Source organism: Rhinolophus sinicus, chromosome 6 (assembly GCF_057876585.1).
Source record: "Rhinolophus sinicus isolate RSI-liver-muscle chromosome 6, RSI-T2T, whole genome shotgun sequence".
In the NCBI taxonomy this organism is placed as follows: Eukaryota; Metazoa; Chordata; class Mammalia; order Chiroptera; family Rhinolophidae; genus Rhinolophus; species Rhinolophus sinicus.
In genome coordinates, this window is record NC_142506.1 from 10,272,863 (window position 1) to 10,297,666 (window position 24,804).

At 41.8% G+C, this 24,804-nt stretch overlaps 1 pseudogene; it reads left to right on the forward strand.

Annotated features, from left to right (window-relative positions):
* Nucleotides 1-229: 229 nt before the first annotated feature.
* Nucleotides 230-24,804, forward strand: part of LOC109434467 (cytoplasmic tRNA 2-thiolation protein 2-like) — a 44,080-nt pseudogene continuing 19,505 nt past the window's right edge.

A 24,804-nucleotide genomic window follows, 5' to 3' on the forward strand; every position in this document is an offset into this window, starting at 1 on the left:
TCTGAAATTAGGGACTCTGGACACAGTTCACGGTAAAACCCCGTTCAGCCATCAAACTCTCTGATGCATCCCGTTCATATGCTCATAGTTACATGTGTCCGTTTTCCACATTTCCTCACAACCAACGCCACACGAATTTGCACAGCAGCAGAGCTTCTTCCTACAAGTGTTTATTAATTACAAAAGGCAGTTTAAATCTTTACAGTGTGGAAACCTTAACCTTAACCGAATGATCAGTGTTGCCCTCACCAGTAATAAGACACATCAGCATCATGTGCCGTCTGACATGATGGACCGAGAAGGACATAACATCCGTGATGTGGAGAGAGCTTCCCAACCATCTCATCCACACCAATGCAGTGAGTTCGGGGCCATCTTTTCAGTATGTTGTCTTTTGTTTTGGAAAAACCCACTTGGGCACACTCTTACTCTTTAGTCATAGACATGATACCTGTTGGATGTGGAAGCTGAAATACCTTTAGTTTAGCTGACTTTACCTACAATCATCACAAACTAGAATCGTGTTGATGCAAAATAAGCACTCATTGTACTTGGGGGAAAACAAATCAATTAGCAACAGAATCATGTTGAACCACCCAGTGGTTATGGAGATTTAGGACTCACGCAACTGAAAATTGCCTGTTCTGTGGTGGTGCTGTTTCCCCTTTATTCTTTTGCCAGCCTCCAGCAACCATGCCTGGTTTCCACCCATCACAAAGCAAAATGAAACAAAAATCACCAGGGGTTAAAAGACCTAAATTGGATTATAGTCACACTGTATAGAAAACAAGGTTTTACTGGTAGGTAATTGCATTCAGCTGAATAAATATCCTTACATTAGCTTATGGCCCATTAGTATTCTGATGGTGATTATTTTTACATAAATGTGTCTGCCTCTGAATAAATGGGGAAAGGGTGGAATGATATGAGGTTTTGAGATGAAATGGATATTCTGTTCAGTAAACCAGAGTTTTGGGCATGGAGCTAGGATTATGGGTGAAATTGAAATTACACAGCGATGTACTTAACATTATTTCTTTGCAAAGTAATCTACTGAAGCCATATATTTATGGGTTTCACACTTTGTTGTGTGTCTCATAGACAGGGGCCAGAAATACAGATACTGAGGCTCTTCCCCTGACATTCTGCATTGGAACGTCTAAGGGTGGGACTCAGGAATCTACCTTTTAAATACAGTTCCCAAGAAATGCCCTGAACACCCAGTTTGAAAAATGCTGTTCTAAATGTTGACCAGTCTTATTCTAAGTTATCAATGATGATTCAGGATAGATTGATCTAAAAGGACAAATGCCCATTTGTTTATGAATTACCTATAGCTACTTTCTCGCTAAAAAGGCAGGGTGCACAGTTGTGACAAAGACCACATGGCCTGCGAAGCCTAAAATATTTACTCCCTGGCCCTTTAAAGAAAAAGTTTGCCAGTCTCTGGTATAAATAGATGCCAGTGACTAAGAAACTAGGAAAGTGGGTAAACTAAGAGATAGAGCAGTTGGCTGCTAACAAACTGTCAACTCCTTCTCTGGATTTCTCTTAAGCGATCCAGGGTGAATGGGCTCTATTTTTTTCCCAGCTGTATTGAGATATAATTGATTTATAATACTGCATGAGTTTAAAGTGTACAATATATTAACTTGATACAACTATATATCGTGAAATGATTACCACAGTAACTTTAGTTAACACCTCCATCACCTCACATAATTACCATAGTTTTGTTTGTGGTGAAAACCTTTAAGATCTACTCTTTTAGCAACTTCCAAGTGTACAATATAATACCATTAACTACAGTCACCATGCAGTGTATTATTCCCCAGAACGTATTCATGTTATAAATTTGTGCCCTTTGACCAACGTCTCCCCCGCGTCCTCCTCTCCCCAACCCCTGGTAACCACCATTCCTCTGTTTCTAGGAGTTTGGCTTGTTTGGATTCCACAGGTAAGTGAGATCATACAGTGTTTGTCTCTCTCTATCGGACTTATCTCACTTAGCATAAGTGAGATCACAAATGGAAGCATTTGCATCTTGCTCATGGCTGAATAATATTCCATTATGTAAGTATTAGGTTGGTGCAAAAGTCATTGTGGTTTAGAAGGTTAAAAATAATTACAGAAACCACAATGACTTGTGCACCAACCTAATAGTTTCCGTTTCTTGGTTATTGTGAATATTGCTGCAATGAAGATGGGGGTGTCATAGGTCTTTGAGACAGTGATTTAATCTCCTTTGGATATTTATCCAGAAGTGGGATTGCTCAGTCACATGGCACTTCTATTTTTAATTTTTGAGGAACCTCCATATTGTTTTCCGTGGTGTCTGTTATCTCCCCTGAATTCTAATCTCAGCTCTGCTACACACTAGAAGGATTTAACGTCCCTGAACTTCAGTTTTCTTTATCTATAAAAATGGGAAGGATTAGACTAAATAAAATAACATATAAATGACAAGCATTATTGAAGTCTTTATACCAGGTAAGGGAGGAAGATGAATAAACCATAATGTGTACCCTCAGTTTGCTCAGACATGATCTCCAGGTTCTATTTTATCGTTAGTGTAAGAAGCTAGGTGGTGTAGTTATTAAGACTGTAACCTCTGGAGTCAGGTCTAGAAATTTGGTTCAGCCACTAACTAGCAGTGTGACTTTGAGAGAGTTCTATATGCTCTTGAAGCTGTTCAGAAATACAGGGATTGTATTTACTCCAAAGTGTCAAGGTGAGGTTAAATTAGACAATGCAGGTAAAGTGCCTCATACAGTGCAGGTCTGTAATAAATTGTTAGTACTGGTATTATTCATATTCTAGCATTTGTTTATCAGTGGAGACACCACTGGTTGGGGCTGGACAATTCTTCTTTGTGCAAATCACTCCAGAACACTTAGCATCCCCACCCACTAAATACTTCTAATGTCCCTTAAGTCAATGGAACAAGTCAAAGTGTCCCCAACATTTTCAAACATGGAGTGACAAGTACTATTATTGCCTCTTGGTTGAGAACTGCGTGGGCAGTATATTCTGTAAGGACTTGTTTATCTTTGTTTTCTCAGCCCAATCCTGTGCCAAGCACATAGATAGCTCACTAAATACTCTTAAAAGAAAGGAGTAAAGCAGAACGACTAAACCAACATGACTTTGTGAATATGCTTGCCAGGCCACCATTATATTTTTCTACTTTTGGTTCTACATGGTTCTATGAGATTTTTAGAATCACTCATTAAATGGGAAATAGTTCTGAGAGAAAATGCTTCCAGCTGTTACGAACTAACATCAAGGTGGGTGTATGCCAGCTGTGACAAAAGCCCTGCAGGAGTAGTTTACAGGACAGAGAGAATGGGAGATGGGATGCAGTTCAAATATAAAGTCAGAAATGTTAAGCTTTGTATGGTCTCTAATTGTGCCCCTGCATTAGTCTGTGCACAAAAGTAAGAAAGTCTATGACAATAGGAGCTCGATGGGAGATGCAACTCTTACCCACCTCCGCCTTTATTTTAAAAGAAATTGAAACCCAAGTTCCTTTTGCAACTACCATCATGTTTTTTTCTCTTTGTTTTTAAAAGAAGCAATCCACGTCCCATACTCCTCTTTCCTCTCTTCTTAGTCTTCCTGAGAAAATTAATCTAAAATTGTCTTCTCTCCAGCTTTTTAAAAAAAATTAAACACATTCTTCTCATAATTTCCTGAAAGTTCCTTCCCCAGCAACTTCAAATATTTTTCTCTCCTTAAGCACATGAAAAGATATTTAATATCACCAATAATTAGGGAAATGCAAATCAAAATCACAATAAGATATCACCTCACTCCCATTAAAATGGTTACTATTAAAAGACAAAACAAAACCAAGTGCTGGTAAGGATGTAAAGAAATTGGAACCTTTGGTCACTATTGGTGGAATATAAAACGGTGCTGCCACTATAAAAAAGAATACGGCAGTTCCTCAAATAATTAAACACAGAATTTCCCATGATCCACCAATTCTACATCTAGGAATACACTCAAAAGAATTGAAAGCAGGGTCTTCAGAGATATCTGGAGAAAAGAAAAAAAAAAAGAGATATCTGTACACCCATGGTCATAGCAGCATTATTCACAACAGCCAAAAGATGGAAGCAACCCAAGTGTCCATTGATGGATGAATAAACAAAATGTGATATGTACATACCATTGAATGTCATTCAGCCATAATGTTATACATGCTACAACATGTATAAACCTAGAAGACGTTATACTAAGTAAAATAAGCCAATCATAAAAAGACAAACACTGTATGATTGATTGTACTTTAGGAGATAGCAGGAGTAGTCACATTCATACAAACAAAAAGTACAAAGGTGGTATCTAGGAGCTGGAGGGAACGGGAAATGGGAAATTGTTGATTAATGGGTATGCATTTCAGTTTTGCCAGGTGAAGTTCTGGAGATAGATTGTATAACACTGTGAATATATTTAACACTATGGAACTGTACACTTAAAAATGGTTAAGATGGTAAATTTTATGTTATGTGTACTCTACTACAATCTTTTTTTAATTGGGGAATATTGGGGAACAGTGTGTTTCTCCAGGGCCCATCAGCTCCAAGTCGTTGTCCTTCAATCTACATGTGCAGGGTGCAGCTCAGCTCCAAGTCCAGTTGCCATTTTCAATCTTTAGTTGCAGGGGGCGCAGCCCACCATCCCATGAAGGAGTTGAACCAACAACCTTGTTGTTGAGAGCTCGTGCTCTAACCAATTGAGCCATCAGGCTGCCCCTCTACTGCAATTTTTGTACAGTATTTTTAAAAAGTTCAGGGGAAACAGCTATAAAAATCTAAAAGGATATTACATTCAGATTGCTTGCCAAAAGAGTCTAAATTTTCATTCCATGTTGAAGAGACGAAGACTGGCTTACTCTTCGAGAGTAAGACTGGCTCTTACTACCACGTTTCCCCGAAAATAAGACCAATCAGCTCTAATGCGTCTTTTGGAGCAAAAATTAATATAAGACCTGGTCTTATTTTATTATAATATAAGACCGGGTATAATATAATATAATATAATATAATATAATATAATATAATATAATATAATATAATATAATACCGGGTCTTATATTAATTTTTGCTCCAAAAGACCCATTAGAGCTGATTGTCCAGCTAGGTCTTATTTTCAGGTACACACGGTATTTAAAAAAAAAAAAAGACTTTAAGATGACAAAAAGATTAGAAAGTAAATATGCATTTACATGTTTTTCAAAGTAAAACAGAGTATAGATTCTTATAACAGACGAGTGCACAAATTTGTTGGGTATATGGCAATAACAACAACCAAAAAAAAAAAGTAATTAATTCTTTGTTCATTCTAAGAATCAGTGGCCAGTTGGAATTTGAATATAAATTGTTTTAAGTATAAGATACAAATAACTGTTTATACTTATTTGTTTTCTTTTAAGTCACAATTTAACCAGTTTTTCACTATTTATTGTTATATGTTTTCCTTGTTCTATATGGATTTATTTAAATAATCTTTTTCCACTACACATTTTCGGATAGTAAAGACCTTCTTCAATTATATCCTCTATGTGCCGAGTTCCAATTCTATCTCTGGACCCGAGCAATCTAAGTTTTCCAAATTTTTACTTAAAATGTATTTGTATTAATTCAAATTCAATGTAAAACGTCAAACCTATCATTGCCCCTCCAAATACTTTCCAATTTCTCAGTGTCATCACACTCACTACAGTGACAACATTGGTGTCATTCTGCTGACTTACATTTGCTCGTTCATCACTTAATCAGTTCCCAAGCCCTGTTGACTTTTCTTTTGAAGGGTACGCATCTATCTTTCATCTGTCCTCTCTTTTCCACGCCCTCAGTGGTTCTCTTAGTTCTGGTCCTTACCACTCATGTCTGGATGAGCATAATGAATTTCTCTTTCGGCTTCTCATTTCTTGGCGTTTTTTGGTTTTAATTCCCTAATTCTACACTCCCCCCCAAACTCCCCCAGGTTAATCTTTCTAAAATGTAGCTCTGCTCCAGGGAAGACATTTTACTCACTCTTCCGTGAACATGTTTTTCTTTTCCTATCTCTCGGCCTTTGCAGGATTCCTTCCTCCCTGTCTTCTACCTCTCCGAATGCTACTCAGATCCCAGGGCTGCCTCTCTTGATGAGCTCATGTCTCAGTGCTCTGTCCTCAGGAACATATTTTGCCTACACCTATCAGAAGCGAATGATCCATGCATGTAAACTTTAGCCATTTACAACACAGAATCCATAAATAAGAGCCCTGGATACTTCTTAATCGCGTAATCTTGAATAAAGCTCTCAATGGGTATAATGATTGTAAAGTTGTTATTTTTTGAATGCCTACTCTGTGTTAAGCATTTTATATTTACTAATAACAGCCATCATTTATTGAGTATTTTTTAGGTGCCAGGTCCTAAACACATTACATAAATCGGTCCACACGGAAAGCTCTATAAGGTAGGTAGTATTATTAACCCCATTTTTCAGATAAGAAAACTAAGGCAGAGAGAAAATCTACAGCTTAGCAAAGGAAGTTGCAACTAATGATTGGTAGAGCTAGAATTCAAACCCAGATAGTCCAGCTCCTGAATCTAAATTCTTAACCACTACTTATATTATAATATACCATTTAATCCTTCAAGGCATATATTATTTTGCCCGCTTTGAAGATGAGAAAAAGAAATACCCTAAGTCACAGATGTGGCGAGTGGTAACACTAAATTTTATACCTAAGTCTGTCAGAGTCCATTAAATATTATTTTTTAAGTATGCTTGTGTTTTTGAGATTAACATGACTACTTCAAAGATTATTATGGAATTAAATAGCATCACGCTTGTGCTATAAATGCTAATGTACTGAATGTTGGCTTGCGTTCCCTGAGAGCCCATTCTTATGTTGCCACCATGCCTATTAGCTGTAGACAAACAGTCTCCAAACTTTAACCCCCTATTTCTTTCAGACTTTTATTGTTTTACAAATGTAGTAATTTATGTATAAATTAAATATATGTGTTATTGTACTAATCAATTTTGATTCTGTCACTTATTAGCTACTTGGTCTTATTCTAGTTTCTTAATCTATTTATGCTTCGGCTGCCTGATCCTTTAAACGAGGATCCTAGTATATACATATATTGGGTGTTGTGAACCTTGAAACAATTTATGTAAAGCATTTAAAACACCATCTGGTTCACAGTTAAATGTACAAAGTTCTAGATGTAATCATTATGATTGTGTCTATTACAAAACATACAAAGGTGAAATTTAAAGAAAATGAGACATGTGAGTTAAATAATTTTATTTTATCTTACTGATTAATGATATAAACTTTTTTGACCTGCCTAAAAATATCACTAATATCATTAATTTTAGCAAGAGAAATACGAGGAACTATTCTCTGCGGCTTTTCAAAGTCTGGGTACAGTATTTTGTGGTACAGTGATTTGATGACCTGGTTCTAGATTTATTTTGATTCTTGATTTGAATGACTGCCTAGTTGAAAAATATACTTCATAAAGGAACACAGGTCCTTATGGAAAAAGCATGTTCTTAAACAAGTAATCATATTAACTTTTATTAGTTAGCCTTGGTCCCTATTTTTGATCCTATTCACTAATAATTTTGAGTTTTGTGTTGATATTTGGTTAATAAATTTCCATATTCCATAATGTCACTCTCTTTTTTTGCAAATTAAAGGACCATGTTTAACATTTATAATTTTATAAATGTTCTAAAATTACTGAAAATTTTCATTTGGAAGATTTTTAAATAGGTTAGAAAATTCAGTTTCAAAGCCTTATAAATATGAAACAGAAGAGTTTCATAGGTAAAATACACCAGTCTTAGTCTCAAGAGCAAAAAGCACATAATGATGGAAATATTTTTAAACATATATTTTCAAAATCTTTTCTCAAAAGTGGGAAGTTCTTTCTCATTTATTGTCTAAAACATTACTTTAACTCAAAGGGATCAACTAAGTGGGTATATTTTGTCAAAATATCTCTCTTAGATAACATATCAACTATAGCCATTGTTTTTATCCCACGTTTTATCTGAAAAAGGGTCCAAACCAGGAGGAAGGGGAATGCTATTTTTCCATTTTTTTATTGTTATCTTCAGCTTGAATTACTTCATTTTGACCTGCAGTTTCTTTGCAAGAAATATTTTAAGTCACCAATACATTTTAAGAGGGATTGTTTATTGATGATTAATAAATTAATATTCAAATATTAGTTATGAACTATTGAATCAGTAATATAGTATAAATCCATTTCACCAAGAACATGTACACGGCAATATGTCACCGTATGTTTAGACGAACTGGATGAATGTGATCGCCACCACCAGAGGTTGCCACCACCAACCTGAGTTACAGAACTGCCACTTTTTTGCAGTATTCTTATGGACCTTGTGACACAGAATCATCCAACTTACTGATTAAGTGATGAAGCTAGTATCAGTCCTTATATTAACTGTTAGTAAAGCTTCATAAATTTCTACTTTCTTAATGAAATCTAAATAGAAATTAAAATTTAATATTTTATTTGGGGACTTCAAGGGATATTCTTGCGCATTCCTACAATGTATACACCCTAATTTGGAGAGGATGGCACTAAGCTGTCTCATGCCAACAGCGCCCCCAAGTGGTCAGCGGAGCATAACAGATGTATGTTTTCTCTAATACCCCCATTTTTCCCGTTAAGGAGACTCAAGCCCTCACAGCTTTTTTTTCCCTCTGTCTTCTACAATCTTTACTGTCAAACTCAAACACAGCAATACACACATATATGTATCCTTTTAAACTTCATTTCTCTTGTTTCACTTTTATATTCCCCACAAATATCCCTCTTCCCCACTCTTTTTTTTAACAGAAAAATTACTCTAATCATTACCTATAAGCATATAGTATTAGTCTAATGTCAGCATTCAAGAAGGTAGAAACTATCCATTTTTGTCTAAAATTAAACAATAAACACCTGTATTCTCAATTTCAAAAGCCTTCATAGATTTTTAGGTGTTTCCTTCAGAACTACTATTTTTCACTTCAATGTCTACCATATCTTCATTTCCTCCTAACTGTATCAGTTTGCCTTAAATATGAGCATTCAAAAGACATATTTTTCTTATTTAATTTCAATATTGTTTTGTTTCAGGTGCTTTCAGTTCCTGGTAAGATGGAGTAAGCACGACCCACTCTGTCTCTGCCACTGATGCAGCTATAAAACCTGGACAGGACACGTGCAACAGCCACTCAGGGACCCTGAGAAGTAAATAGTAGCAGGAAGATTGGGAATGAAGACCAGAATTTAGAGTACTACCAACCAGTGGTGATATTTCCATTTTTTTCCCTCTGGCATCCCCCAGCCTGAGCACAATGCAGGCTGAAACCCAGAAGTGAGTATTAGCACAGAGAACTCCTGAGGAAACCTGAATTCTGCCTCAAGTAGTAAAAAGGGGACTCTAGCACTGAAATGAGTATATACATTTTCCTCATGTTTTTTCTTCTCTTTTCTCACACCCCAGTCCCAAAGCACTGCCGTGGTGGCGGTGGTGGCAGAGGTCCCTATGGGAGCCCACCCAATGGGGAGGATTTTGGGGGCCCTTCCTCTCTGATGGATGGAGCTGTTACTACAAGAAGGTGGCGTGACCCCTTCTTGATGTTTACACTCTCTCTATCCTCCCAGCAGTGAACCCCGGATGTGGACATAGTAACAAAGATGTATGGCAGAGCGGGATTAACTAAAGCTCCAGCTTTCTAGCTAATGGAACAAAAGGGGAACACTCAGGAAACAAGTACCAGTAGACTGCAAAGAGGAAGGAAATCAACACAGTGACCTCATAAAACTACTTATGTACTCCCAGGTGTCCCCTGGCCTGTGCATGCATGGATGTGACCGAATCAGCATATCAAAGAATTCAAGAACTAAACACACAGACAGGCCACTGTTCACGTCATAAACTGACCCCTGGATGACGCACACATGTGACAGATTGAACTGGAACTGCAAAGGCTTTCAAAACTTGAACTGACATTGGAAATACAGTCCACAGAAGGCAGGTCGGAACTTGTAGCCTGAATCTAACCAGGTCAATTGCCTGACAAAACAAAAATATCTGTTTTCAGTAGGATTTAAATAAGAACAAGAATCTCACAACATAACGCACAAAATGTGCAGGATACAATTCCAAATTACTCGGCATATGAAGAACCAGGAAACTTTCAATCCACATTCAAAAATAAAAAGACAATCAACAGACAGCAACCTCAAGATGACACAGTGTTAGGGGCTGAATTGTGTTCTGCCAAAGTTCATATGTTGCCGCCCTAACCCCCAGTACCTCTGAATGTGATTATATTGGGAGATATGGCCTTTAAAGGGGTGATTAAGTTAAAATGAGGCCATGAGGATGGGCTGTAATCCAATCAAACTATGTCTTTATAAGACGAGGAAACAGACACACAGACAGACACCAGGGATTGCATGTGAGACACAGTGAGAAAGCAGCCACCTATAAGCCAAGGAAAAAGGCCTTGGAAGACGCCAAACCTGCTGGCCCCTTGATTCAGGCTTCCAGTCTCCAGACCGATGAGACAATAAATTTCTGTTGTTTAAACCACCCAGTCTGTGGTGTTCTGTTATGGCGGCCTAAACAAACTAACAGACACTGATGTCATCATTTTCTAACACGGATTTTATAGCAGCTATTTTTAAAATGCCACAAGCAATAGCAAATATTCTTGAAACAACGGGAAAAATAGAAAATCTCAGCAAAGAAATAAAAGATTTAAAGGAATCAAATGGAAACCTTAGAAATGAAAAGTAGAATAACTGCACGGGCTCTGAGATGACAGAGAAAATAGTAAACCTAAAGGCAGATCAATAGAAATCATCCAATCTGAACAACAAAAAGAAGAAACTGAACAAAACTTAACAGAGTCACAGGGATGTGTGGGGCAATAAAAAATTTTTAAAAAAAGTTCTAAAATCTAGGTCCCTGGCATTCCAAAAAGATAGGAGAAAGAGAAAATATTTTAGAAAGTAATAGTTGAAAATTCCCCAAGTCTGGCAAAAGACTTAAACCTACAGATTTAAGAAGCTAAGCAAAACCTATAAAGGATAAACACACAAAAATCTACACCCAGGCACATCATAGTCAAACTTCTGAAAAAATTAAGAAACGAAAAAAAAAAATCTGTGAAGCAGCCAGGCAGAAGTGATGTCTCACATACAGGGGAACAATTAAAATTCAGAAACCATTGAAGATAAAACTGGAGTTCTTAGAAATGACCCCAAATCCACAACTAAACAAAAATTATAAACTGAATTTCATTAAAATTAAAAACTTTTGCTCTGCAAAAGACATTATTAACTCATTGAAGAGACAAGCTGCAGACTAGGAGAAACTATTTTCAAATCATATCTGGTTAGGGACTTGTATGTGTATATAAATTAAGAACTCTATACTCAACAGTATGAAAACAGAAACCCAGTTTTAAAAATGGGCAAAAGAACAGACACTTCCTTTAAAGAAGACATGGATGTGACAAATGCATATAAAGAGATGCTCAACATAATTAGCCATTAGAGAAATGCAAATTAAAAGCATATGATGCTACTCTATACCTATTAAAATGGCTAAAGAAAAAAAATTAATTGCTAGCGAGGATGTGAAACAACTGAAACTCTTATGTATTGTTAGTAGGAATGGAAAATGGTAGTCACTCTGGAAAACAGTTTGGCAATTTCTTAAAAAGTTAAACTTACATGTATCATGTAACTCAGTAATTCCACTCCTGGGCATTTGCCCTTGAGAAATGAACACTTGTACACACACAAAAATCTATACATGAAAATGGCTCAACTCCTAGTTGCCAAAAACTGGAAAAATCCAAACGTCCTTCAATTAGCAAATGGATAAACAAACTGTAGGATAATGTATACAATAGAATACTACACAACATTAAAAAGAAACAAACAATTGATACATGCAACAGTTTTGATAGATCTCAATGGAATTATGCCGAGTGGAAAAAGCCAGTCTCAAAAGATCCCGTTTATATAATAGTCTTGAAGTGACAAAATCATAGTAACGAAGAACAAAACAGATCAGTGTTTGGGATGGGGGATGTTATTTTAAAGGGGTGTCACAAAGTAGTTTTGGGGGGAGTACCATAACTGTTCTATATCCTGATTATAGAGGTGTGTTAAAATTCAAAGAACTAAATACCCAAAGAGCAGTCAACTTATCTCTATGATAATACAGGATATAAAATTAATAAATGAAAAATACATTCTTCTATGTTGGCAACATTATGGTTTTTTCAAAAATTTTTATTGCCGAATATCAGTTATTTTGTTGGAGAAATGAGCCTTTGGCAACTAGCTTTGAAATCTAAATATAACTTACTATAGTATTTTCAGGGAAAAAATATATTTTGAGTTTCCATTATTACTTGACAATGAAGAATGACTTCAATTCAGAAGTCAAAGAAGCAAGATGGGGCTAAGCTAAGAATAACACGAGGGTAGGGTAAGGAGAGCTGTGTGCAGAAAACCAAGTCCAGCCAAGGTGAGTGGGTGTGGGTTCTCCAGGAAGAAAGGAAAAGAGAAACTTCCTAACACAGAAAACATCAGGCCTGAGGGGAGTTTGAGCTTTTCATCATTTGCTTATTTACCGGAAAGGGTATGAAGACACTGTTTCGAAAAGGAAGAGATTGATCTTTTCAGTCACCAAATGTTGGTTCCACAGCGTCACCCCACCTGTCTTAGTCCTGGCTGCTGTAACAGAATCTCATAGACTGGGTGGCGTATAAACAACAGAAATTTATTTCTCATCGTTCTAAGGGCTGGAAGTGTTCGGTGTCTGCTGAGAGCCCAATTCCTGCTTCGTGGAAGACATCTTGTCACTGTGTCCTCACATGGCAGAAGGGGATGTCTCTGGGGTCTTTTTTATAAAAGCACGAATCTCATTCATGAGGTCTCCTCATCACCTAATCACCTCCCAAAGGCCCCCCTCCTAATACCATCACACTGAGGGTTAGGATTTCAACCTATGAATTTTGGGGGGACACAAACATTTAACACATTGTACCACCCCTCAGCATCAGTAGTTAAGATGGTGCCGGAGCAAGATGAGGTAAATTCTAGAAATAACGTTTTTTCTTTTTACTATAGCTATAGATATATAGATATTTAATATGCATATGTATTATATATACATAAAAAATATATTTTATATAGAAAAACTATAAATACATGTAAAATACATATTTTATATTTATTTTACATTTATATAGCATATACAATTTGTATTTATATTTTAAATATATTTAAATTACTAAATATATGTATTTATATTATTAAATACTGTTAAAATATGCGCCACATGGTAAGGACTACCAGAGGCCACCGCCACTGCCACCTGGCGTGAGCAGAAGTGTGTGAAGTGCAAGCGAGTCCTACCTGTTGTGGTGCCTCAAGCCGGAGATGCCTTCTGCAGGGACCGTGTCAAGGTGTTTTACATCCACAAGTTCAGAGCCACGTTTGGGGAGAAGCAGCTGCTCTTTCCCAGTGAGAAGGTTCTCCTGGAAGGGTCTGAGGGGTCTTTGTCCAGCTCCATGGTCTGGCAGGCCCATAAGGGCCTGCGTGCAGATGCTGCCAAACGACTGCCATTTGTGACAAGCGTCATCTATGTCAGCGAAGGGGCAGCTTGCGGCCAGAGCCCGAGAACAGAGCACAAACCCGGCCGAGATGAAGCTGATCCTGCAGACGGTCGGATACCAGTGACACATCGTTGGAGGGGCTGTTGGAGAAGTGGTGACTGCCGGTTTTACCGGAGACCTGACCAGGGCAATTGGAGGCCCCTCAGCCCTTCCCCTGTCCTTGGAACACACGTTCCGCCCACCGTTCCTATAGTCGGAGCCATTTCAAGGATGCAACCTGAGAGAGCAATGTGCTGTTGAGTTGCTGTCTGGACAGTAGACGTGACTGAATAAGTTAGGGCCTCTACAAAAACCCTTAAGATTCTGGCCGGAGGTGCGGAGATCTATTTGTATTATGGGGCCCAAGACAAGCCTCGTCAGTAACTTCCTTTGTTTATTAAAACTGCCTCCTGCCAATCTGGAGGGGCCTGCCTCTTTTCGGTCTCTCTTTGCCCTCCGTGTACCACGGCCAGTTTCAAATTTTACCTCCAGGGAACTCCTGAGGTGTTGCACCAACACACAGTGCTGAATTAGAAGAGGTGTTCAGCCTGCCGTCTGTGCTGTGCTGCTTTGCCCAGGGCCAAAGGGCCTCCAGCAGCGGCTGAGGGTTGAGGGGGCCAGAGACATCTCTAGCCCGGTCCAGGGGGAGGCGTAGCTAGGCCAGGCCGCAGCCAGGACCTCCAGAGCCTGGCTGGGCCACCCCCAGCTGCCCAGACGAAGGCTCTGTCCCTCCAGGCTGTTTGACCCAGTGATGGCGCTGACCTCCTTGGAGAAGCTTCTGTAAACCCTGAGGCCCCACTCGATCGTGCACGCAGCCTGGATCCATGGCTTCTCCAAGGAGCTAATGGAGAACAGCTGTACCACCTGCCATCAATCTCCTGACCAGGCAACAAGCTTTATTGCCCGGAGCGGGGCAGGGCCTTCCTCACCTGGGACATGGGCTTCTCAGACCAGCCGCATAGTGACAAAGGGTTGGTGCAGCCCAGACGTGACTACACGCTGAAGGAGGTCTCCTTCTAGAGCCGCCTGTTTGCTGTCCAGCAACACCAAGGTCCCAGAAAAGGCCTGCAGGCCCAGTTCCGCTCCACAGAGAGCACTGTGTACAGGACAAACGAGGAGCTGGTCAAGGCCCTCAGGAAACGCTGTCCTGCCAGCTTCCTGGTCCCCACTGCCTTCTCGGTATGTGTACCTCGGACCTACTCAACAGTGCCATGGCTTTTAGGGCTCAGAGCTCCTTGAATGTTTCCCAGATGCAGCCTCCTCAACTTCACAGGCTGAAGCCAGGATGCCCACAGTGCCCTGTTGTGCTGCAGAGGTGGGCAGGGCCCAGGGTTGCTGTCAGGGGGGCAGGGCCAGTGGGTGCCCTCCCTGGCCCCCCTGACACCTTACATCCTGGTCCAGACCCAGCCCTGCAGCCAGAGGTACTGGCCCTGGGAGGGGTCCTTCTGGTCATGAGCCTCTGTGGGGCGGGTCCCACTCTGTGGCTCCCCCCACGGCCTCGGTTACTTAGGAGTATCTGGTTAAAGACAGTGACAAAGAGACAGAGATGGGTGAGAGCTGAGCCCGAGCACGAGCTCCTAGGACCAGACGTGTCCAGGACCCATACTCAGTGTCATGGTCACCCAGTCGGGACCTCTACTGCACCACACCACGCCACGTGAGGGATAGGGAGGACAAGGCGGGATAGCTAGAAGGACAAGGACCAGCAGGTGGCATGTGATCACGTTTAGATAAATAAAAACACTTTCAGTTAAAAAAATACATATATATAGATATAGATAGATAACTCAAGTTATGATAAAAGTTGACATTTAGAACGAGCCCATCCTAGGTTTAAAATATGTAAGTTTATTGACACCCTTCCATTTAAATCGTGGAATCTAAATCCCTTCACCTTGGATGTGATATGGATTTAGTGACTTAGTGACTCGTTTCAACACATAGATATGGTGTAGGTGATGTTATGTGACTTGAGAGGGTAGGTCATAAAAACGACACAGCCTTGAGCCCCTCTGTCCCTCTACCTGACTCCCCTCTCTGTCTCTCTGTCTTTCTCTCTCTGTCCCCACGTACCCCCCTCTCCCATTGCTCTAACTGGTGGAAGCCGCCATCATGCCGTGAGTCTGTTCAAGCAGGCGCAGAGAAGCCCATATGGAGAGAAACTGAGACTTCCCATCAACAGCCAGCACCAGTGGGAGTGAGTCACATTAGTGTGAGAGGGCCACCTTCAAAGTGAGTTCTCCAGCCACAGTTCAGCCTTCAGATGTCTGCAGGGACAGCCGATATCATATTGCAACCCCAAGCCAGAGCAGCCCAGCCACGCTGCTCCTGAATTTCTGAGCCACAGACATGGTGACGGATATAGATGCTCACTGCTGCTCTAAGCCACCAAGTTATGCAGCATTAGGTAACTCATAGAAAGCCTACATACATCAGGCTTCACGTGCATTGTCTTATGTAACTCTTACAAAGTAGAACACCTTATTTTACAAATGAGCAACCTGCTACCAGCAATTATTGAAGAATTTATTGCACAGTCGCGGAGTTAATGCACAGCCAAGCTGGAATTCACACTCAGGACACGCCATGCGGGTTAAATGACTGTGTGTCAGTCACTGGGGATGCAGTCATGGAAACTGGTGAGTAGAGTGTTGATCAGAGGGAGCAGCTATTAAACAGGAGGGGTGGGGGGCACCGCCAAGTTCAGCTAGAAGGAATGAAAGAGGTCAGTTAGCAAATCCAGTGGAAACTTAACAGGACAGGTTGAATTTGAGGGTAAGGACTGAGCTCCTTGGCAAAGAGAAAAGCAAACTGAGGTGAGAAAAGGGCAAAACTGTGGAGTGGTTTGTATTCTTTTAATGGCAAATAAGAGGGTAGCCAAGAACACAGCAGGAATCAGTCAAAGTGGAGGAAGCATCTCTGGAAAAGCCACACTGCTGGGTTCTGTTACTGGTTGCCCTGGCAATAGGATCCCCACCTTATGGTAATGATATTGAAATGGGAAAACTTCATGCAAATGACGTAGCTAGTGATTTTATTGGTGCTGATGTTCACATTTGTCTGGATAGTGCCACCTTTTCAGGAGGGGAGAGCACAAATTTGGGAGGGGTTGTATTCCAGAAAAAAAAAAAAAATGATACCATAAAATGGAACATGGACAATATCACCCATGGGCTTGGGCTTGGCCTCTCAGGAAAGTCTTCCAGGTACCACTGGTTTGTTTCTTTCCCCAGTAACCCTGGAAGAAGTCAGTGCTAAGTAATCAATCTTGCAATTTTTCTTGCCTGGTCCATTCTGGTTTTAATGCTGAAGGAAACCCTGTAAGTCAGGGCCCCAGTGTCCTATGGAAGGAGACAAAACCCCATAGGTGCCCTGCTATTTGGACAGCTCTGGCTGCAACCATTTCTGCAGAGACAGGCTGCCCAGAAAGCGTGTATTTGTTTCCTAGGGCTGCCATGACAAAGTACCACCAACTGGGTGGCTGAAAGCAACAGAAACGTAGTGTCATACAGTTGTGGAGGCTGGATATCTGAAATCAAGATGTCAGAAGGGCTATGCTCTCTGGAGGCTCACGTGGGGAATCCTTCCTGGACTCTTCCTAGCTTCTGGTGGTTTGCTGGCAATCTTGGGTGATACTTGACTTGCAGTTATAGCACTTCAATCTCTGCCTCTATAGTCACTTGGTCATCTTCTCTGTATGTGTCTACCTGTCTTCTTATGAGGATACCAATCACATTGGATTAGAGCCCACACTAATGACCTCATCATAACTCAGTTATATCTACAAAGATCCTCTTGCAGAGTTAGGTCATATTCTGAGGTAATGGGGGTTAGGATTTCAACCTAAGAATTTGGGGCAGTGGGACACAATTTGAGCTGTAACAGAAAGGCAGGCAGCAGAACCCAGAATCAACAGAAAGAGGCCAACAGAGAAATGACCCAAAACGAATAGCTCAAGTTGATTGACACTTCATATGAACCCTCCTGCACTGCTGTGTCCGTCCTCTTCCCTTCCCTCCTCATGTCCCCACAATACCAGTTAATCTAAGAAATAAGATGCCAGGCTAAGCATGTGAAGATTTGGCTTGGCATTATTCCGCTGCTGACTGACTTTTCCAAGTTACCTGAGCACCTGAGCAGTGACCTTGGAATGAGTGTCCCTCAAACGTACAGCAGCTCCTGGGTCGCTGCAGCTTCGGTGAGGCATTCACATTGGACAGGAGTTTCATCAACACAGGAGACCCTACGTCCTAGACAGGCTCTGGATCCCAGGTATATCTTCTGGCTCCCATCAACACCTCTGTAACAACCTTCTGGAAAGAGACTGGCAGAAGAAACACTAGTTCACAGATAGTTTGCAAATAACCTGGAGATGGCACATGTCACTCCTGGTCACATTTCATTGTCCAGACCTCAGCTACATCGTCTCATCCTCAGAAGCCAGGGAGGCTGAGAAAGGAGGTTTCTAGCTGGGTGGCCATGTGTCCAGTTAAAAGTCAAGAGTTATATTATTAAGGTAAAAGGGGAGAATGGATTTTAGTGGGACACGGTCTGTAGGCACCAGATATATCACAGTGATGGTTTCTTTAAGTTCGAAAGGACCTTAGGTTATCTTGTCTGGTCATAAAATCATGAAAAATTATAATAACATCATTAAAAATGACTTCTCAGTCCATCCTGAGCAGCCGTAGGGGTGGGAAACACACACCCTCATCAGCGCTTATTACATTGCTGAGCTGTTTTCAGGCTTAAAACTCTCTCCAATCAAACCCCAGTCTATCTCCCTAGTAACCTGTACCTGTGGCTCAAGACCTTCTGTCTGAACCCTCAAAGGTGAAGTTTAACCTCTTTCCCACACAGGCCTTTTCACCCATTACCCAGCAATTGTCCCTCTTCACATGTTCTCACAGCCCTCACCTTCCTGGTGACCTTCTGGGCATGCTCAGTTTCTGTTTCTCTTGGAAAATGACATCCAGAACTGGACAGGAAATTCCCCTGGGATTGAGAGATGCGACTCTTGGTAAACCAGTTGTGAAAACCCTGATGGCCACAGTGAGGTTTTGCAGTGCTACAAATTATAGCTCCTGCCGAAATGGAACTCCGTCACGAATCAGAACATTGGGGTGGCAGTTCTCAGATGTGTTTAATCTCTACACAGACACTCGCACAAGGAAAGTCTGAACCTTGTCTACCTGCTTTCACCATTCATATCCAGGTCAGCGCCTCCCTAAAGCTCAAATTTGCCAGATTTCAAATACTTCCGGTAAAAATGTGGCAAGAGATGTTGAGTTGTGTTTCACCGTGAGTAGATCGCAAGCTCTGGAATGAGACACACACGGATCAGACAAGTAGGTCCAAAATGCACTTAGGTGTGTGCATTAGAAAAGGAGGTTAACCTCCCACGCACACGTGTCTCCATCACCCTCCCTGGCTACTGTTAGGATCACCTGGGTGTAATTAGTGTTAATGTTGAGTCAGAGCTTGTCGTGTGTCAAGCTGAGGACGTGCACGCATTTATACATTTTCACATGCACCCACCTCTGTGAAGAAGGGTCTATGACTACGTACATTTTGTGGAAGAGGAAGTGGGAGCTCGGACTGTTAAAGGCATTTGCCCAGAGCCACCGTGCTAGTGACTGGTAATGCCAGGCCCTAAACCCAAGTCGTTCCAGCTCCAGCCCATGAGCACTCAGTGAACATGGCAGCACTCTTGGCACCTGCACTCCCACATTGAAAGCCAGAGAAATGGGTGATTCCTGTCGCTAACTGGTGACGGAGGTGAGCTGCCCCAGCTCAGTACACACAGGGCTCATACAGCCACTGGGCTCAGCCCTCAGCGGTTAAGGCGGGGAATGGGGGCAAAGGTCCTAGCTCCGTACAATGGTCCATCAATCTCTCGGGCTTCGGCAGCACTGACCAATTTTCCTGCTCTATTGGCACACTTTCCCAGAGGTAGATTAGAAAGCAGGAAAAGAAAAAGAAAACCTACCCTAAGGGTTATTTTGCTAACAGCATTACCTTTGTAATAAATAAAGACTGCAAATGGGAAGAAAGTGCACCCAATGAAAATAAGCTGAGGGAATCGTGGCACACGGTATGTACAGTATGTAAATATTCATGTTAAATTACCTCTTACTCCAACTCCTAAATGCACAACTCCTGTGTGCATTTAGGGCGGAGTGGTTTCAGTAGGCCTTGGTTACTGACACAAACATGCGTGACTTTTGTGAGCGTGTGAGGAGTAACTAAAGGCTATTAGTATAAGCCTGAATAATACCGCACCCCACTGGAGCCCCAGAAGCTCAAGCACCCTCTCTCCATTTGGCAGGAGAACAGTAATCTAGCTCTTGGTCTTACCTAGTGAATGGAAACTGAACTGAAGGGGAGAAAATCCTTAATCTTAGCAACAGCAGAATCTGGTATTTTAGCTGCAGAGCTTAAAGAGGGGAAAAAAAAAGAAAAAGCCTTGTTGGAAAGTTCAAATCTAGGTGACGGGTTTCTGAAAGAGCCTTTTGTATGAGTGGGGAGACGGCTATGTGGGCAAGGAGGAATGTGGGCCATGCAGGGAGGTGCCCATGCTCTCCTGCCTGGGAGGGGGATGGGCTCCCTTCCGGTGGGAAGCAGCATGGCTGAGTTGCTAAGTAAGGGCTGGTACAGACTGTCACAGGGCTAGATGCGGCAGCCAATAAAGAGAGGTGAGCATGCCGAGACGCTGAGCTGGCTCAGGGGCCAACATTCTTTTCCTTGTTCAGCTCTGGACTCCCAGTGACCTTGGGGTGAAGCTGCAGTCAAGTCCAATGGCCGTGATAACATTTATCTCACTCCTCTGTGCAGCCATTAGCTGCTAACCACCAAAGGCAACATTCTTCATGGGAGTTGTTGGAATTTCCTTACAAGGACACAGATATGTTGGCATCTTATTCGTCAAGCTATCCCAGCTTGGCCCCACGTAGGAAAGGAAAGTGCGTGGTATGTGTAGTTTGTATGTGATTCTGTGTGTTTATACCATGTTAGGTCATTGTCTGCATGCAAAAAGGATCCTACATACATTGTTTTATATATAACAGCAGAGTGATTTTGATGTGTTAAACCTGGCTTTCTCCTGTGCCTCATGGATGTAAATGCATGACATCAGAATTTCCTTCAAATAAGGGTATATAGTCCAGGAAGTTAAAACTTTCTAAGTACAGCCTCCGGTGTTTTTTCTAGTTAATTAAATAAGTACTTCCTGAACACGATCTATGGGGTAGGTATTGTATTCAGGGCTAGTAATACAAACACTGCTGGTGTAGAGGAGAAGAGAAAAATGGAGACTCTCGAGTCAGACCAGATTCGAATTCTGACTCTGCCACTTGCACCTTTGAGAGCTTAGGTAAAAATGCTGAAACTTCTGGTGCCTCAGTTTCTTCATCCATAAAGTGGGGTAGCAGTGCCCAACAGGGCAAATGTGAGGATTCAATGAGATAGCATGTAGGGACCATGGTAACCCAGTGTCTGGAATCCGGGAGCTTTACGAGGTCAGATAGTTAAGTTTGCGAACTCATCCTAGAAAAATTGCTACAGACCTCATTGCTGAATATCACTACAGTCACCTTTGAAGTACTCCCCTTGGGAAGCTACGCACCGATGCCAGTGCCTAGTCCACCCTTCCAAGCAATTTTGGAACTCTTTTTCTGGAATGGCCATCGGAGCTGTCGTCACATTACCCTTGATGTCCTGAATGTCATCAAAATGTCTTCTTTTGAATATTTCCTTTATCTTCTGAAAAAGAAAGAAGTCACTGGGGGCCAGATCAGGTGGGTAGGGAGGGTGTTCCAATACAGTTATTTGTTTACTGGCTAAAAACTCCCTCACAGACAGTGCTGTGTGAGCTGGTGCATTGTCGTGATGCAAGAGCCATGAATTGTTAGCAAAAAATTCAGGTCGTCTAACTTTTTCACGCAGCCTTTTCAGCACTTCCAAGTAGTAAACTTTGTTAACTGTCCAGTTGGTCCAAATTCATAATGAATAATCCCTCCGATATCAAAAAAGGTTAGCACCATCATTGCAACAAGTTCGCAAACGATTGTCAGACCTGGTATGCAAGTGTTTCCTGGTATTAAATCTCAGATGCTACCTGTGGAAAAGACACAGACTAACGGAGTTGTAAACAGATCAGAGTGGCTCAATGCGGGAGGTCTCTAAGGGGAGTGTGAACACAGCTCTAGGGACTGACAGACACAGGGAAAGTCGAGGCAGGAGTTGATGGTGACAGGGGGGTGAGCAGGGCAGCCTTCCAGATGGAGGGTCAGCAGGAGCCACTGGAAGGAGATGGGAGCCTGCAGGCTATTTTCAGAGGAGGTGTGTCTCTCCATGGCACTTGAATGTAGGGGAACTGGGAAATATTTCTCTTTTCTGTTGGTGTTGGTTCAGTAAATTAGAGCATCTTTGTGAACTCTCCCTGGCTCCCTATTATTGGTGCATTTATGGATATTTAAAAAAAGAAACTAATAAATTTCAAGAGAGAGAGAGCCATTTATTGAGCACCCACCGGTCTTTTGCATTATGATTTCATTTACTTCAATTCATCCCAGAAAGATACTGTTATCCCACCTTAACAAGTGAGGAAAGTGAGACTCAGGGAGGGGACACAGCTCACCCGAGTTCACACCATCAGTCACAGGTGCACGTGGGGTGTGAACACCCCTTGACTAACGCACTCCAAGGCTGTGTGTGTCCCACTGAAGTCTTTCATGTCTGCAGGCCCCCTGCCCTCTTCCCTCCAGACAGGTTCCTCCACGTCCCTGACCTTGAGGATCAGGGATTTGTCCATCAAAAGGATCTCTCTCCCTTCTATCCTGATCTTCCTGACCCTCTTCTTCCATTTGAGGCCAGACAGCCTGCCCACCCAGAAAATAGAGGTAGGCAGCAAGAGAGAAGGCTACGTTCTTTACACAAACAGGCTCACCTATTTTCCTGTGTTTTTGCTAATCTGTGGCATACTCCTATGAGGTAAGACAGAAAATGTACAGAAATCGAGGTAACGTGACTTGTTTATGCTCACACGGAAAGTTAAGGTACAAGCAAGACCATGTGGGAAGTCTGTTAATACCCAGATTAGGGATCGACCTATTTCTGAAAGAGTCGGTCTCTGAGGATGAGGGCTCACGTCTTCGTCGTACGCTCTACATCTCACACATACTGCATCTTGGCAAGTTGAGTCCCCATTTTCCTGCCCCTCCAATCACCCAAAGAACCCTTATTCTTTCTAGAACCATTGCTCTCATGGTTAGTAGCGTAAATCACATTTTCTTCATAACAGCATGCTCACGTGATACCAGAAATGACAAAGAAAAGATGGCAGAAGTGCAGGAAGTGGCACAAGTTGGAAGAAGTATTTGACCATTCTTCAGGAGAAGAGAAACAAAACCTAATTTCCTTTTTGTGCCAAAGGAAGCACAAACTCAGCATTACCTGGGCTGGGCGGGGACCACATGTAGAAGCCTCAGTTATTCCAATTAGGCCTTCTTCATGCACTTAGCCCTAAAACACTGGCATCTCTTTCACATTTGATCTGGAAAAGACAAATATTAACAGTCATCGCTAACTTTTTTAAAATTCTTGGTGCCAGGAACTGTGCTAAGCCCTTAATGTCATTTCATTATTTAATCAGCTCAGCCGTGCTGTGTATTGGTTTGTACTGGATATCTTCCATTCACCCTCCACAGTCATCCCGCCCTCTTCCACTTTGCTCTCTCTGCGCTGGGAGGCTGGTCTGTACACATTATATCCCCTGCCATCATACCCTCAAGATTCATGTTGGGTTTGGCCAATGGACAACCTCAGGAGAGCAGCTTTTTTTAGGTCATTTCTGGTGGAACAAGGTCATGGCTTTTCTCGGAGGCCTTTTCTAAGTACCTCTCCCCCCATTTGGTTCCTGTCACTTGCCTCTCCACTTTTTCCTGCTGGCTGAGGAGTAGTCACAGCTCTGTGCCACTAACCTGGGTTACCTCACGATCTTGTGTGGTTTCCTAAACTGCTTCCACACATTTGTAATTTCTCCTTGTGTAAATAAGCCCTGTTTGAATGATCCTAACAGGAGTGCAGCAGCTATTTACTATTGGGATTCCAATATATATGTATTATTATTATATCCATTTTACAGACAGGTCTTAGAGAGGTAAAGTAAGTTGTCCAAGGTCGCACAGCTAGACAGTGGCAGAACTGGCTTTCAAAACCAGATCTTGCTCAATCCAGAGGCCATGTTCTTCACTGGCGTCCTGTATGGAACAGCAGTAAACTCTTCTGGACAATGCAGGCAAGCTGGGAATCCTGGGAGAGGTAACGGTGAGCAACTCCTCATGGGGACATGCAGTGGGCAGAACTACACAGAGCAGGTGGTGTACGTACCTGACAACCTCTTCATCAGGTGGAAGATTATGCAAATGAGAGTGAGGTGAAAAATGATCCTCCCCCTTGAACTTACTGTCCCCTCCTCCTGGAATCACCCTGTGATATTGGGGCAGAGAGGCTGTGAGGGGCTGTCAGATCTCACCCACATTGAAATCCTGCTTGGGAATCACACTCCAGGGTCCCCTCAGCCTTTCTGTAATTGCCCTGGCTGAACTGAGAGAGGCTCTCAAGGGGGCAGAACCTTATTTAAAACAACTAAGCAGATCAGGACAGGCAGTAGTGGATTCTTTATTTCAAAAGAAAAATCAGGGCTATTCTTGCCCCCAAACATCTAATTCGTTCACTAGACCCCAGGAGAACTCATAGCAGGGAACAAACTAAGGAGGCCGCTTGCATCCGAGCAGCGAGCAGAGCAGCGAGCTGACCTCTGCATGCTGGCTTCTGTCTCCGCCTCCCTCAGAAGCTGAATGGTCTTTATTTGATGCTGCAACCCGGAGATTCCCTCTGCAGAGTGAGGAATTTATCATCTCAGTCCTCAGATCAAGCGGAGATCATTTATTTTAGCGAAAATAGTTGCCTATATACATTTCCACAAGTGATTTTACTATAAAATAGAAAGAGGTCTACTTTCTCTGCCTAAAGCAAAAAGGATTTTAAGCAAGGGCCCTCAATCGTGCCTTCCTCCAAGCAATTCT